This window comes from Ciconia boyciana, chromosome 10 (genome assembly GCF_034638445.1).
Source record: "Ciconia boyciana chromosome 10, ASM3463844v1, whole genome shotgun sequence".
Lineage (NCBI taxonomy): Eukaryota > Metazoa > Chordata > Aves > Ciconiiformes > Ciconiidae > Ciconia > Ciconia boyciana.
The window spans coordinates 4,856,509-4,874,000 of NC_132943.1; the positions used below are offsets into that span (position 1 = coordinate 4,856,509).

Genomic DNA, 17,492 nt, shown 5'->3' on the forward strand with positions numbered 1-17,492 from the left:
GGAGAGGCATGAATGTTACGCCAGAGCTCTTTTACTTGAATAACTGCAAGAGAAGGGAGATGGGCAGCCTTCCGCAGGGATGCAGGTAGCACTGCCTGGAGCCGTGTGGTGCTGGCTGGTGCTGCCAGACCCGCTGCTGCATCCCTGGCTTACGAGCTGGAAATCATGTTGCTGAACTAGGATGACCTTGTTACTTCAAATGGAGCCACTTTTTCTGCCCCCAGATTTGATCCAATTGTCTGTCTGTTTGGTAACCTGGGCAGAGCAGTGTCTCCAGCTGGACTGCTGGATGTCTGAAAGACGAAGGCTGTCTGTGAGCAGACGGGAATGTTCCCGTATTTCTGTCTCCAGCTCTCGGGGACCTGACTGAGACTCACAGTCCTCAGCATGCTGAAGGAGGGTGCCTAAAAAATGCCATAGCAAATGCAGCTGGAAAGTCTTCTTTTTTTATTCACTCTGATTTCTCAGGCTGTTTCTCAGCCTGACACCCAGGTCTGAATCTAGCGATGCACAGAAAGGAAGGGTGGTGCCTGCTCATTTCTGTGCCTCTCTCTCTGTCCTACTTCTCCAGCAAGTAGGACATCTGGGATTTACGGTCACCTTAGTCTCACGCTTCAATCTCTCACCTTCAGCAAGTGCCCCCAGCCCTCAGAACAGAGGCTGAGCTCCAAGTCAGACTCCGTCCACTTTGTAACACTGCAAAAAGCCTCCTGGGACCAGGGGAAGAAAAAGCAAAAGGAAATATGGCTTTGTAGTTCAGTGTTGAGAGCACTCACCAGGACAGGGGAACCCTAAGCTGTGATTCCTGCTACCTGCAAAAGTACTATCTTCCCAGTTACTAAAAATGTGTCTGTCTTGGGAGCAGTGAGCTGAAATTTCCCTATTCCTACACGGCTGCACTCACAGCCATGCTCCCTTACTGCTTTTCTGTGCCATTACGGTTACAGGCATCATAAGCCGTGCCGGCACCATCCACGCTCGAGTCCAGGATAGACAGAAAACTGACTAAAGAAAATTAAGCTCCACCTTGATGTCCCACTTTTCTCAGGCTATGTTTTTGCAACTTCGTAGCAGATGGTATGTCTTGGGTATATCACTTTGGAGATGCCAAGTGATGTACTATCTATCAGTGTTTTTATTTAATGAGGAGGGAAATTTTGACTCCTACTTACACTTGGGAAGCTGCAACATGGAGACAGGTGTGATGCTATTTCATACTGCTGTATCATCTACCCAGAGCTCTTAATATCTATTTTTAATCTGGACACTAAAGGAACTATTAATGAGGGAAACACATCCAGGTGCCTAATACAAATTGCAGAGACTACAATGGTGTATCATAGCATCTTAATTTTCTTCAGAGACTACAATTAGCAGTGAGTTGGTCTGCGCTATGATGATTTTTTTCTTTTATCTGACAAAATAAAGGTGGCAGATATAGGGCAGCTGAGTCATAACAGGAGATGTATGGGATTCCAGCCCAAAGCTCCTTACGTGTGTGTCCAGTCAATACACTTAAAAGGAGACATTTTACTTAAAAGCTGATGCCTCTGAAGTGAAACACGGAAACTGTTAAAGGGCTCTGTGGCACGTGGTGACAGCTTTGCTTTTAACTGCAGTAGGACAAATATCAGCATTTAATACTATATGGTATTATAATGAAATAAAAGAAATGAAGCAAGGTACAACTAAGTGAGGAGGAAAAAGATAAGTGACGAGGGTGTAGTTGCCGTTTTTAAAATGTGAAGTAGATGACAATGTTGCATACACCTGCTCTAAAAAAATGCCACAGTCTTTTACCATTTAGAGATAGCCAAGTCCTTGGTTTTATATCTCAGCTTTAATGTGGCACCATAGTTTCCACTACCTGCACGTCAGATCATAGATGCCGCATTTTTGGTGGGCTTTCACTGTTGGACAGGTGTAATCCAACCTTCCTGCTTTGTGGGATCGCAAAGGAGGATGATTACGTTGGTGCAAGCTAACTTTATTCTCCTTTTCACCATGAAATCCATTTTTTTGAGAACTTGAGCTTGTACTGTTACATAGGAAAATATTTATCAGTGAAACAAATTTATTCTGTATAGGGACTTGATTATCAAGTCAGCTGAAATCCATAAAGGGTTACTGAAGATGAAATACTTAAGTGTTCCTCTGACACATCTGAATAAAAAGGTGGGAATTCGTCCCCCCCCAGAGGAACCTGGATGAGGTTCGTCCATGTTCCTCTAAGGAAGCTGATGCTGGTACTGATCCTATTGGGCCTCTAGCAACAGCAAGTGAGCAAACTCTTTCCAGTGGATATTTTTAATTGGAAAAATGTAGCTGAAAGAGCAGAAAATGTAAAGAAAGTAAAAAGGACAAAAAGGAAAACGCTAAAAAGTGGTAATCAGTTGAAAGCACTATGTGACGAGAACATGCAGGTGATGACCTTAAAAAACCGACCCAACACCACAGCAAATCGCACTCCTGCCACCACTGAATATTCCTTTCATTTCCTCTCCACGGAGCAGAGGTACGGGCCACTTGGAAGTAAACCAAAAGCATTAGTCTCCTGCTGACGTGGGCGGGAAACCTCCTTCTGCCGCACAAGTCCTCACGCAGGGGCCATGGCGATCGTGTCCTCGTGAGAAAGAAGAAGAAGAAGAGAAGCGGTTGACCCCGGCTGGCTCCTCGCAGCTCGCCGGACGCTGCGGTGCCAATGCCCCACGGGGTGCCCAAGCCTTTGGTGCAGCACTCGGGGAAGGCTGTGGCAGGTTCTTGGGCTCGTCACCGCCTGGGTCGGGACTTCAGCCGTGCGCCTTTTGACATCCTCACCAGCTCCGCAACGGTAGAAACGGGTTTATTTTAATCTAGGTTGTCGGCAAAATAGATTATTCATAACTTGCTTCCTTATGTTTCTAAATACGGGTAAGAAAGCTGATGAATGAAGGAGGAAATGGGATCTATCAGAGGCTATGCTCCCCGTTTCCCTTTCTTTAGAAAATACATAATAATCATCAAATGTGATGATGTGATAGAGACTTTTTCATAAAAGACTCAGACTGACCAGCCTACCACCCCCTTCGCCGCCGGGAAAGCCCGCACCATCGCTCTGCCCTCGCCTTGGCTCGATGCGGGATGGAGCTGGGAGGGGGACAGCAGCGACCCAGGCAGCCTGCAGAGCCACGCTCTCTTCTTGGAAACATGGAAAGGTGATTATGGATAAGCTGGCGGATTGTGGCTGGAACCAGAAGATCTCAGGGACACTTAAAGAGGTTTAACTAGCTGAACGTCATCCGTTCTCTGCAGCTCAGCCCTGGGGTGGGGAACTAGCCCCCCATACTTTCACGAATGCATGCAAAGAGATATAGCTTACACTCAGTGAATATTAGAGACTTGGTATTGTGTTTTAAATTAATTCTTCGCCCTATACCTTCATCTGCCATGGTACGAATGAACATTACAGACTGAACATTAGATATTTATGTTCATTTAACAATCTGTAATAAGCTATCGGGCCTGATTTTGACATGTACATTGAAGTTATTGCTTTTTTATCAATATCACGGTACATTTGTCAGCAGAGAATGATAATTGTATTGCTATGTATATAACCGATCTTGTAGTGTGACATTCTCTACACTGTGCACAAATTGAATACATTTCATCTTAAATACAATCCTATTAATTAAAATCAGACAGAAATAGAGAATTTTAAACTGCCAACTATGGAGCATCTCTGAGACGCGTCTTCTCCAGTATCTTCTTCTCTGGTAAATAACTTGGAGTCTCACATGATTACCTACTCGTCTATTTATTTATTTGTTATAGGATGCCAGAGAAAATGCCAGGTCAGAGGTCTGAAATCAGGGGCACAAGAGGTAGGACAAAAAGGGCTGACAAGGCTGCTGTAAAAGCATGAGAGCATATTTCTGTATTATAGCAGGCATCAAGCAGCATCTGCTGTAGTTATGGCAGCAAGAGTAGCTTTCGTTCCGTTCCTTGCTTTTCACACACCAGTAACTTAGACAAATGCACTGCATATGTGGACACAGGTAGTCATCTGCACTTTTCAGAAGTGTCCAGCCAAGTCTGAGTTTTAATTACTTCTAACTTCTATATTAATTTCCTCCCAACCTGGCTGCTTTTTTTACAGCCCATGATGAACTAAATATGAGGCCAGGTTTCAAGAAAAAGTAAGTTTAAAGCAAGAAATCCTTTTAAAATGACAAATCTTAACTCACACGTACTAGAATACACAGGATTTTATGCACAAGGAAGAGAAGACTTAAATAAGCCAGCAACAGCACTGAAGATCTGGGAAGGATTTCTCTGCCATAGTTTAATGGAGATCATAAGAGAGAGAATGAGTCAGACCATACTTGAAAACTCATTGCCCATTATCCCACTGCGATGATGGTTAACATTAAGATTTTCTGCAGTTCAGGTTACAGAAGCAGTGAAATGCGGTTATTTTTATCAACTGACCAAAGCGCAATAAAACTGTAGTAAAAATTCACTGGGAGAAGTTGCAATCATCAATGTTTGCCTCTTCTGGCAGAGTATAAAGAAGAGAAAAAAGACCTCTACCTTATGCCAAAGTAAAAGCCATTGCTCAGGAGTTTTCTATGGCACATAAAATCTCTATGCCACAGCATAAAATAAGGCAAAATGAACTCTGTTAAGAACAAGACCAAGTAGTACAGGAGGAGAGGCCAGGTACTAGAGAAGCTCTAGCCTTGTAATCAGCTAAAGGCCTACATTTCATATTACAGTTAAAAGTAAAGATGCAATATCAGTATTAAGACCAGAGACAGGGCAAAAAATAGTATGAAGTAATTGCCAGTCATCTCACAAACTTATCAGGATTTCCTCTTAGAAGATGGACCTGGCATGAATATATTCCTGAAACTTCAGTAATTTTGACAACAAGCAATAGGGCAGTGCACAGGTCAAAAAGGGACGGGGAGAGCAGGACCAGCATGCAGAGAGGATACGCCTGCGTTGGAAGCAACTGAAACACGATACTGTGAATGTAGGTATTTCTTTCCTATTTGTGTAAATGTCTTAACCGTGGTATTTTCCGTAATAAACATTATTTTCCTTTCCCCTTAATAGTTTTCCTCATTTTAGATGTAAACTCACATTTTGCAAAATTTCCTCATTGCCACAGAAGGGTTTCTAAGGGAAAATGGTTGGCTTTTCTCAGTTTTGAGTATCTAGATGAAGTGATTATTAATTTCAGAAGCATCTCTTGCTATTAGAATCCGCCCACCTCTGCTTCCAACAGTACCTGTCAGAACGGCTATGTGAAATCAGCCCAAACTGTCGCAGTCAGCATCTCGCCGATTCCTACTGCAACAAGTTTTCCATCTACTAATAACACCACCACTAGACAGCAGTTGGAGTAGTTAGCTAGAGAGAGGCAGATTTTTCTGCCTTTTCATTCCCATGCACAGATGGAGCCAAGAGGAGGCCCGGTTTAGCTTTTAAACATGACAGTGTAGCTAAAGTTGCTTTTCCACTTAAATTGACTGTATCCCCTCTACATATTCTGCAAATCTATGTGAACATGCTTCCACAGTACTCGGTAATATATTCTGCGCTAATAATGTAATAATTTACAAAACACTCTCTAGTTTATCATGTGAAAAAAAACCCTGCAAAAGACGAGCATAATCTAGGAAAGATCTCGTTCCACTAACAACCTCACAAACAGCCACGGGTAATTTTTTCCAGAAATGACTCAAAAGATCACCTGCGAATCCACTGGCTGGTACCAAATCGCTGCCATTAGGTAAAACTCATAGCAAGGAGCTGCAAAAGGGCACAACGTTAAAAACCACCATGGGTTTTGCTTTGAAACCTTTCTTTCCCTCACACCTGGCACAGCTGAATTTTCCCATTCTTGTCAAATCGTTCCAGTTTAAGATGAGTAATAGTGCCAGGTTTCTGAAGAAACATACCACTTAATGTTGTATTCTCCAGTCAAGATCCTCTTAAACACTTTTATTTGCAAAGGTTACTACGGCAGCTGTTTGGCTGCATATATTTTCAAAACGGGTATTTATGTTCTTCCACAGCTATTTGAATTCTTCTTTTTCTTCACGTGTTGTATCTAAAATATGAATTTTTATCAAATTTGGAACGTGATCCGTTATTTAATTTATCAGGACCATTCTGTTTAATTGCTACAATTCACCTCATCTTCTGTAGGGTATCTACATCTTCCACCTTCAATCTTTAATTGACTGCAGTTTTATTTGCTGCACCTTTTTCATCTTATCTTAATTGATTGTGCTGTGACAGCTCCTTTTGAAATACCGGGCAGAAAAGACAAAGTGTTTTGATAGATTTCGAGGCCATCACGGTTCGCCAGCCTACCATCCCGTGTGAGGCAGAGCACAGCCATTTACACAGCCTACCTCAATTTTGAGTTACAATTTTGAGTCTGCAGCTCAGTCACTTGTGGTTGAGCTGGAACATATCTTCTAGGAAGTTTTCCAATTTCAAAGACTTCAAGTGACAAAAATTATCCCACATCCCATGTGTAGTATCCAAATGTTAAATTGTTCTACCAGCTAAATTATGTGCAATGTTAAAAATTTACACCTCGTTTCTGATATAACTTTTTCAGCTTCAGTTTATAGACAGATGACCATTTTATGCCTATATCTATCTTGTGATTAAAAAGACGTCTAGAATTGTGGATCTTCTCTGATTTATTTAATGGGCTCAAATGCAGACTGAAATAAGGGGTACATAACTGCAAGAGGATTTTGCAAAAGATAATTTGAGTGCTCACTGGACAGTTACGAGGCAGTTAGTGAACATACAGCTGGGGGTTTTATATATATATATATAGATAGATATAGATATATGAGGGTTTTATATATATATATATATATATATATATATGCTACATGTATGGAGAAGGAACTAGATGCCCAAATGGGAATTTCTGTAGGAAATCTCCCATACCAACAGAGTTGTTTAAGGGCTAGTCAGTCCAGGGCATGATTAAATTACTAACTCTGCTTCCTTCCTCTTCTTCATCTTCTCGTGGGCATCTTGGAAATTGTTCTGGGGTCTCAGATGGGTAAGGGGAATACGTTAGGTGTTTCTTGTAAGAATAGAGGGAAGACCAGGGTAGCAGAACTACAGGCTGTGATGGTACAGGCAGTGAGGGAAATTACCAAACACTTCATGAAAAGTCTTTTTTTTTTAATATATTCCTTAGTAGCTTGGCAACATGTAATTCTCTAGTCTCCCGAACCCTGTCATCTAAATTATGTTAGGATTCAAACAGCTAGCAAACTGTAAACAGGAGAGATTAGTCATCCTCAGATCGCCAGCAATACCATTTTGGAGAGAGGGAGAGTGGTTCCTGTACGACCCCGCACTGTTTACGTTGGGGTAGCAGCAGGGAAGAACATGGGAAAGTCAGATATGAGTGGCACTTTAGAAAAAAATTGAAAACATTTGTCAACACTGCGACCTACTACGTAATAGTTCATGAGTGGTGCTCAGCGCTGTCTCACAGATGCCCTTCAGTAGGATGAACTGGAGCATCACGGTCTAGTTAGCGGGAGACAGTCTGTTGCTCTATTTGAGCTGGATTCCCACTTCACCATGGTGACCAAGAGAGCTATATCTGATCTGCTATTCTGGCAAGGGCCTCCATCATTTTTCTGTCTTCTCATCGCAAGCCTCCTCACCAGAGTTTTCCAAGAAACCTCAATCACTGTACCTGACAGAGCCGGACTTCTTTCCAGCAAATGAATAGAAGGACCCGACACCGTTTTTGGGAAAATATGTTCTGTCCTTCTGGAAGGTTTCCAAAGGGCAGGCTACCCCAGCAAAGCCCCTCAAGGACAGATAGCCTGACAGTAGCGGACCCAAGGTTGTGTTTTCAATTTGTGTATATTAGCAGTAAAACAGAGTACACTAATGGGACGGGTAAAGGTATGGCCTTTCAGTACTTAAAGGGGGCTTATAAGAAAGATGGAGACAGACTTTTTAGCAGGGCCCTGTAGCAATAGGACAAGGGTAATGGTTTTAAACTAAAGGAGGGGAGATGCGGACTACATCTAAGGAAGAAATTTTTTACGCTGAGGGTGGTGAGGCACTGGCCCAGGTTGCCCAGAGAGGTGGTAGATGCCCCATCCCTGGAAACATTCAAGGTCAGGCTGGACGGGGCTCTGAGCAACCTGATCTGGTTGAAGATGTCCCTGCTCATGGCAGGGGGTTGGACCAAATGACCTTTAAAGGTCCCTTCCAACCCAAACTATTCTATGATTCTATGGTGCCATTTCATTATACATTTGAGCACCGACTTTACAAATACATACCAGGTCATTTTGAAGTTGCCAGCTCCAACCCTGTGAGAGTAAGCTGGAGTGGTGTTACCTTTAGCTAAGACAACCCAGCCTCGGAGGTGCCGTAAAAGTCATCCAAGCCCTGTGCTATTGTTCCTGCTGCTGTTTTGTCTGGGCAGCTCAAACTCTTATAAACAGGAAACTGGAGACTTCAGATGATTTCTCCGCTTGAATACAGATTGGTAGAAGTATTCGAGATTGCTGCCCTTCTTACAAACAAAACTCATTTATATGAATATTCATAGGCAATTAAACTGTTGTGACTGCTTAAGGAAATGCCTGGACTTACATATAGATTAATGAGTGTGTGTTTAGGCTACAGGTCTTGCTCCAGGAGCTACAGATATCAATCTACTATTCAGTCCTTAAGCTGCTAGCAGTCATGTTTTATCCTGAAACTCTTCTCCCATAAATACCAAATAAAACTATAGTTTGCGCAATAGTCCCAGAGATATCGGTGGACCCAGACTGTATTTGTTTGCATGAGACATCTTTACGGCACTCTGGGGAAAAACCAGAGTTTCAAAACCAGAACATCTATCCTCAGACAAATCTGCTGAACTGCAGAGCCTTATTTCCTGACTTCCAGGTATTTCTTTTGGAGTAGATACAGTAACACTTGTACATCATTCTGAGTCACTCCTTGTGCATATGTGCACATTACATCCATTTTCTCCTGCACTGACAGGACATTGCCAAACGATTTCGTCTGGCTAGAGCTGGCTCTTCAGCATCATTTTTCACACACGCATTTTAGCGCACTGAAAGCTGAATTCTGATTTACAACCTTTTTGGAATTTGTTTTTCACTGAGGTTTATGCCAAAGACGTTTTACTGATATAAAACAAATGTCTGACATTTGTTTCATTAAGATATTAAACTTGCACTCCGTTTGCTCTCACTGAAGATACCAGCCACGTAAAGGACTGCCAGGCCAGGCTCTGGCATGGGCACGGCTAAGGGACTTGGAAAATGGCATGTGAGCTCATCTTTTGCAGCTCTGACTAGGCAAGCCCTGTTCAGAGCCCTGATTCAGTGGCAATTAAATAAACCAGAAAAGCACCCAACCCCACCCTTTGCAGCTGGAGCTTTGTCTGAATGTGATAAGACATCATTAATTTTCAATTTGACCTCAGCCTATAATGTTCAAGTGGCCTCTTTGTTCTCATAGCGATGTTACAAGCAAGGTCTGAGTCAAGGGAACTGGAAAGGAAATATTAAAATAGTCCTAAAAACCTCTGTAGTCTCGTGATCTCACTCCTCATAACTTAACTGCGCACACCTTATCCATCGGACCATAACGGCTCCACAACATGCATTTCCTCTCGGTTACTGCCTCCTTCCCAGAACAAACAGCACTGGTCAACCAAGGTGAACAGTTGTGCAACGGTAATAATGAATATTGAAACACCGCAGCAAAAACATGTTGTGAGCAAACCGGCGGGGCAGGGATTATTTATATCACATGTCTGTGTGTAACGTTTGTAACAATTTACAGTCAGAATAAAAGCTGAAATTCACTGATTAAAGTGTTCACTGTGAATAGCTCGTACAGCTCTGAATTTAAAGACATAGCTGAAGAAATTGGTATTACAATCCATTGCAAAAAGAGCTATTGTGAACCTATGGGCACATCAACAGCTGTCTATGGAAAATTATTATTATTAGAGAATAGAAAATGTCCTATTTTTAACAGATAATCCCAGAATCTGGGTTGAATTAGAATGAAGCAGAGCCTATCTTTCACCTCCTTTTTCATTCAGGCATTTGGCAAGCTGAGACCTTACAGAATGTAATTTAGGATGCTTAAGTTACTGTTTGTTACCGGTGGTTTCTCATTGTAACACCTCGAATACTTCGGCAGAGGACCTAGGGCTTGGGTCCTTCTGTAAACACACGACTGCTTACTGCAGTTCTTAGGTGCTTTAGGCTGCTCAGTTTGGGTTCATAGGGTTGGATGCAAGGGGTGGTTTAGGGTTGTTTTAATGTGTTTTTTCTGCTTTTAAGCAAATCCAGTTTTCCATCAACTAACTCATGCTTTGTAGTAAATCAAAACATTTAAATCTTAAAATTTCTCCCCCTCTGACAGAATTAACAGGACTGGATGGCACCAGAATTGGGACCAGCACTCATTAGAGACTTCATTTTCTCTTCTTCTCTGTGGATGCTTTGGAGGAAGAAACCCTGTTGGGGGATTGTCCCATCACATATGAGGAAAAGGGATATGTAATACCTTGATCGTATCTTCAAAAACCTTCATGACAGCCCAAGACCTGCTCAGAAGCCTGTGGAGCTGCATGTGTCTGCAGCAGCCAAAGGACACGCTGTGCTTCGATGGAAACTTGCTGCAGCTCAACCCGCATCTCAGCCCATCAGAAAGAAATCAAGAAAGAGGGTGGACAGAAAAAAAATGATTTCACCACTGACTGCTGATGCCCAGCCCTTTGTGGAGCAGAAGACCCTGTTTGTTCTGGCTCCGCTTCTCAGGGCACCTTCAGAAGGTGCATGACCTTCCAAAGGGTCTTTCTGCATAAGAGAAAGGAAAGGGAGGCTGTAATACAAGCGTAAAGAGGGGTCCCCATGCGGAAAGCTAAACCTCCCAACTTCCTGAGCTGTAAATTTGTGTTTGCTCACAGTATTCGTGTAAAAGGCGTGTCCCATCTCTAGAATGCTATATATGGCGCTTCCAGGGTTACCCTCCGTAGCCCCACATTTCTGTTGCACGTTGGGGAGGGATACAGGGATGCACAGTCAGCCAAATCAGGAAAGGCCTTGGACTTTAAGGAAAGAAAAACCTGTTAAGCGGTGGGTGGCATAATGACTGCTTGCCAAAATATGTAAAAATATAAAATAATGAGATTTCTGTTAACTAGCAAATTATAGCACTTTAAAATTTCCTTTCCTGAATATGCAGACTTTAGGTTTTATACGCCAAGTAACTGACCTCAAGGAATATTTTCTCTACAGATCTCAACTATTTTATGCAAGTTTAAGGGTATTGGAAAGGGAGACATGATGGTTAAACTAGTTAATAAGATGTTTGGTGACTTCTTACCAGAGTCAAGCACAGAAACTAATGACAAAATGTTTGGGTTTTTTGATGTTGCCTATTAGCCTATACGTAGCCTTTCTGGGGAAAAAAAAAAAAAAAAGGAGTGGGGGTTTGACTAAATTTCAGCTTCATGATGATATACGTTCAGATAATCAGGGAAAACAAGCAATATTATCTAGGTTCCATGACATTATGTGACCTACGTGAACAGCTCAGGCAAAACAGGCAGAAACTGAGACCTGGTAACACTTTATAAATACCCAGATGGGGGAAAAAAATACTGTGAAATACTTTTACAGACAAATTGTGATCTTGAGCAAATGTTCTGCTGGTCAGTGGACAATGCTGAAACTTGAACCCAGCACTGATTTCAAGTATTTTTGCACTTCTCAGCTCTGGTATTAATCTGTAGCAGAGCGTCAGCGAGCTGGTCCCTCTGTGCTGGAGTGATTATCACTGAACTGATGGATGTAACTGCAAATATTGTGAAGAGTTCTTCCAGATCTGCACTTTGTATTGCAGCTGATAATATTTTTTTATTGCTTTGTTTTCTTATCCAAATTTTAGTTGCCTGAATGACATATTAATTAACCAAATTCAGAATTGGTTAATTCAACAACTGGAAGGCTTATATTTATCATTGTTCAGTAATACTACCCAAATGTCAGCTCTTAGTTTGAAAAATTCCTCTGAACTAGTAAACCAGAGTATAATAAAGATACTATAATTTCCTTTCACTGAAATAAACAGAATATTTTCTTAGTTAATTGTTTACATGTCTTACTCCTGTCACTTCTTTCCTTTCATCCTTATTTTTCTTGTTTTCCTTTATTCACATTTCATCTCTTGAACTCCTTATCTCTCTAATCCCTTATCCTTTATGTTCTTGTTTTATCTTTCATTCCACCATTTTATTCCCTGTTTCCTAAGCCTATCTCCCTTCCCATGCTAGGCTCCCCAGGCTTTAAATGCCCTCTGAACCCTTTTTCCCTTTCTCCCAGTTCTCTACCTTTCTCTTCTCTTTCATTTTTCCTTACAGCAATCTCCGCAGAACAATACTAGAAGTCGAGCTGGCAAGCTGACAAAAAAGAACAGTTGGAAAGAAAAGTTTACTTAAAGACAGGCACATTTCTTTTTTTTTTTTTTTAAAAAAAAGAAATATCTATAGGAAGGTGTTGCCAAATCATCTGCTTTTTCAGATGTGAAACTTTTAGCAAGGCTCTCTGCAGCGCCGATGTGAGGGAAGGAGCAGGAAACACTATCAGGTTGCCAGATGACTTGAGGACGGTGAGGTGGGATTCTTAAGTGCACGTGATAGCAGTAATTCAGGATATTATTCCTCATGTAAAAATAGCTATGCAAAATTAACACAAAGGGTTTGGTATAAAAAGATAAAAGCCAGGAAACTCAGAGGCTGTGCAGCTCTTTTTATCTCGTTTCATTTTGGTTAGGGGATTGCAGGGAAACAGCAGAAGAGATAGAGTGTTTACATTAAGGCATCTGGTCCAAGGTGTAGTCACGACAAAAGGTTATTATATTCCTGCTTGTCAAATGGATGGGAAGAGGACCTGAGTGTAAAGGAGATGATCGTAGGCTCAGGACAGACGGACAGAGATGGGAAACGTGAAAGGCAAACCTGGAGCAAGTCACACGGCAGCAATCACCTACAAATTAGCAGGCTGGATGTTGGACGGAGGGTCTAGGAACAAGAGAAAGTTTCAGCTGGGATTTGCACAGGAGTGTGTTTGTTACTGCGGGGTGGAGTAAACCACTTCAGGCTTTGCATTATATAGTCTCAGGTTTTTAAAAGCTTAAGGAAACGTTCTTTCCCTGTTCGACCGACTGAAGCTGGAGCGGCTTCAGTTGGCAAATATCTATTAGATTGCATTATTCTGGATTTGAATTTCACTCCTGGAAATAAAACAGTGATGTGAAGAGAGCTGTAGATGGGATGTCTGTTCCCATCCCCACTATCCGAGCCGATGACCCTGAGCCTTGACTTGCATTCCTAATAGGATAGACCTTCTTTTGTAAGAATTCTTTAGCACCTGTAGGTTACGCATTCAATTAGCATCTATATCCTGAACCGAGCTGAGTTGCACACACTTTGAAAAAAGTAACAACCAAATGGCTAATTAGGTCAAATTTGGGGCGTATCAAACCTGACAGTGTCTGGCTTACATTGCCGTGGATTTACATAATGGTACTTAACGGTGCTGAAGAGCCTGTTGTGTCAACTCTGACGACTCTATGGAAGGTTTTTTCCATAATTTTCTTTAAAACATAAAATATTCACTCATTAAGAATACCTTCTCAATAACTTTTCCGTCTGTCCTGTATAGTGCAGGGCCTATCACCTCTCATTACCTGGGCTAATAACACAATAGTATTTCAATCAGTTATCTTATTTGTCAGAACTCAGTAATGAACGTCAGCAACCAATTGTTTAACAAATTTCCTTTTTAAAACCAAAACTATTTTTCAGCTAAACCAGAACTGTTTTTTCAACTGCAAAAGCCTGGGAGAGACGGCAAAAACCATGAGGGCTCAAGGTAAATGTCTCTGGTAGTCTTTTCCAGAGATACTACCTATCAGTGAGCAATAAAAAAAAAAAAAAACCAACAAACCAACAAAATCTTAAGTTAATAAAGTTTTATATTCTTACTGTGGCTTCCTCTGTCTTCTAGCAGCCCATCCTGTACATCAAAGGTCACAAAGAACACAATGAGTCACTATCAAAACCCAAAGAATGCTTCGTGAACAATTACTATACATAAATTGCAGCCTGGTATTTCGTTTCTGTGCCAACTCACAGTAATACAGCCCATTTCCTCTTCGTTTTTTTCCCTGCAGCTTTTGTCCATAATAGCAAACAGCTTTGTTAATCTGCTCACGGAGCCTGAATTTATTTTTCTTTGGGTGTACTTATACCTTTGCCTTCTTGAGTAGTGGGCAGCAGTGGTACGAATTCTTTTGCTACAGCTCTTTAGGCTACATTTGTTTGGTGTCAGAGTCCACGACAACTCTATAACGCTGCCAGGCTTTGTAGCCAAAAACATCATTACGAATACTGAAAGGGTCCCCTCTAAAACCCAGAATCAAAGTGCCCCCCAGAGAGAAATCAGCCGTACATTAGCTCACGCCTAGCAGAGCAACTCAGTGCTGTGCAGCTGTGAAACCTGTGCAGACCCCTTAATACACGCCATCGCTGGGAGGACTGGCCTCAGCATCCATTCACCCAGTTCAGAGGCAAACACGGTACCTTAGACACTTTTAATACCATGCACGTGGGACGAAATAGGCCTTCTGTTTGGAGTCCAAAGTATCTTAGCGATCGTCAACCTTGGCATCGCATTTCATACTGCAATCCCCAGCTTTCCCACTCCTGGCAATACCTGGTGCCAATGACTCTTGCCGCAGGCCCCTGAAAGAGAAGCAGAGGTGTTCATTCGCTTGTATACTTTAATATCTGAGAAACAAAAAATCTTTAAAAATTTTTCTGAATAAATACCGTGCAGACAAATAAAGAATTGTTTTTCAGACGGTACGATTTGCGTGTGTGTGTGCACGTGTGTGCGTACAATTAAGTAACGCGTGCAAACCTAGATTTATATTGTCATTGTGTTATTACCTACGCACTCAAATTCTGCATACTGGTCTGTTTTTAAGTAGTTTTCTGGTTAATATTTATTGTCTTTAACGAGCAATATTATGGACTAGAAAGTTGTGATGACAAGTAGCAACAACTGGCATTCTCTCAACAATTCCACAATAAGAAAAGAGGGAAGTAAGATAATATCAGTCAGCTTCCTTCTGAAGAGGTTTGGTTAAATCAGAATTCTTCGTTTTAGAAAATTACAAAGCAAAAATACTTGAGACTACTATTCTACCTAGCATGGGAGGAAGATAGTAGATATTTTTAATGTTCCTAAAATAATCACATCCTATTGTACCCAGCCTCAGTAAAAGGTATATTGAAGTAAAACTGCTTTTTTTTGCCTCCTGTATAGTCAGGACCATTCAAAGACCCTTCGCTTCAGTTCATGATAACAGAAGCGATCGGTCGAGTTTGAGGGATGTACGCTATGGCTCATCTGGCCATATGCTGAAACATTGGACTCGCAGTCAGGTCCAGGGCTTTGATTTGTCTTCAATAACATTCATATCAACTACTGACATGAAGGGGCCTCCGAGAAGGGATAGTAACTGTCCTTACAATACAATTCACAAGTTTGGAGCCTAAATTTTGATTCTTTATTATTAACCTTATGCGTAAACTTGCATGCATTTACCCATGCAGTTTCCAGTTTTCAATCTGTAAAAAGGAGATGGTAGCACTTACATATCTTTGGGGATTAAGTTCTAATCCTGGAGGGGCTCCAGGCTGGCAGCTTTTTATACTCATAAAAAGCACCACTACAGCAATTGTGAATAGGCATACGTACTGACAGGTCCTCGCAAGATTGGGATATATTTTTAAATGCTATTCTGAGGGAATATCATCATATAAATCTTATGAATTATTAATTATTAATAAAAATGAAGTGTATTTAGCATCCTTGAGTGAAAGCTGCTATAGAAGGCTAATTCACAAATCTTTTTAGAGCCAAATTTCAACAAAGCATTTGTAGTTTTTGTACATTCTTGGTTGATTAATTCTGCAAACTTGCATATACATATTTAATCTCCATTTTGCATATGCTTACACCTATCTGCAAGTTACAAGTTGCATAAGCCCTGTAGAATTTGCGTACATGCAAACAGAAGACTCACTTCCGCAGAAGGACTTTTAGAAATGTGACCTCTTCTAAGTTATACCAGTAAAATATAGAAAACTCGCTGTCACTTATGATGTAGAGCAAAAATGGTGATGAAAGTGCTTGCTTGTGATTGAGAAAACAATACATTCTTCGGTCCTTCCATACAAAGAAAATATTTCTGCTTTTTTTTTTCATTTTCCTTCTTCTCTTACACTAACTGAATGTGGGTGGGAAACAGTAGAAACAGAAAGGGTCATGTTTGCTCCTCAAAATTTGAAGACGGTGTTTTTTTCCTTTGCCACAGATGCTCCGTGCTCATCAGTTGCCGTGTACTTCTGAGAGAGAAAAGAGAGAGAGAAATTGCCAATAACATTGGTAACCTTAAGTGTAGGCATGCATAAAAATTTGCTGAAAATTGGATTGCGGTACATGTTCTTATTTTAGATTTGCCCTTGTTAACGTCTTTTTAATAAACAGGTGCACACACTTCCCCAAGCTGTCACTGTTGTTTACCCAGTCTGCACACTTTATAAATCTACTAATGGAATAGACCCAATCATCTTAAGGATCTGTGCTTCAATAAGCTAGAGTCTCAAAGTTTTGAGGAAAATACTTTCCGGTAATATAGTTCTGCTGGATACAAGCTTCACAAGGTTTGCTTTGAAAGATAAAAAAACAAGTGACACAATTTCACTTCTAAGTTCAGCACAACGTAACACAGAGTTTCATACATGCTTGACATTAAGATTAGCAACAAAGTGGAATGGATAGAGGGAAGGAAATGAAAAGGTGTAAGAAAGGTGGAAAAGGCTTTTCTAGTGGTTTGAAACCAAGAGGATGCTCCCCACTGAGCACCCTGATCACAGTGGGAGGTGCAGACTCAGGCTTACTTTCACTAGCTCAGCGTCAGCCCCCACGAAAGTTTCATTCCTCTCTCCACCTCTTGACCCAGGGCAGAAGAGCCCGTCACGAGACCGGGGAGACACTATTTTTGATTCCTACCAAGCGGTGAAAGATTTTCAACTGAAATCTCCCACTTCCTTGGAGAGTGCTTGACTCCTTAGGCTGCAATGCAAACTGCAGCCTTGCTCACTCAGAGAAGGAGCAGCTACAAAAGGCTGCCCTTGGAAAAGGATTTTCTATGGTGAATGTCGACGGGATGGAGGAGCTTCCTCTCCACACTCTAGCCTTTCATTGCAGCTGCAGTCTCACAGCTCACGTAAAGAGTCACTCCAATTGTTTGACATTGCTGCTCCCTCAAGACTGCTTGGGCAGACACAGATGTGTTGATGCAAAGATTGCGTTGACTTAATTTGCGGT

The 17,492-nt window shown here is 41.5% G+C and overlaps 1 long non-coding RNA gene across 1 annotated transcript; it reads right to left on the reverse strand.

Annotated features, from left to right (window-relative positions):
• Positions 1–2,740: 2,740 nt before the first annotated feature.
• LOC140657328 (uncharacterized) lies at positions 2,741–16,488 on the reverse strand. The gene is made up of 3 exons (XR_012044290.1): positions 16,186–16,488; positions 14,675–14,836; positions 2,741–2,852 (listed from the first exon to the last, which is right to left on the reverse strand). It is a non-coding gene; the product is annotated as an uncharacterized lncRNA (long non-coding RNA).
• Positions 16,489–17,492: the final 1,004 nt, after the last annotated feature.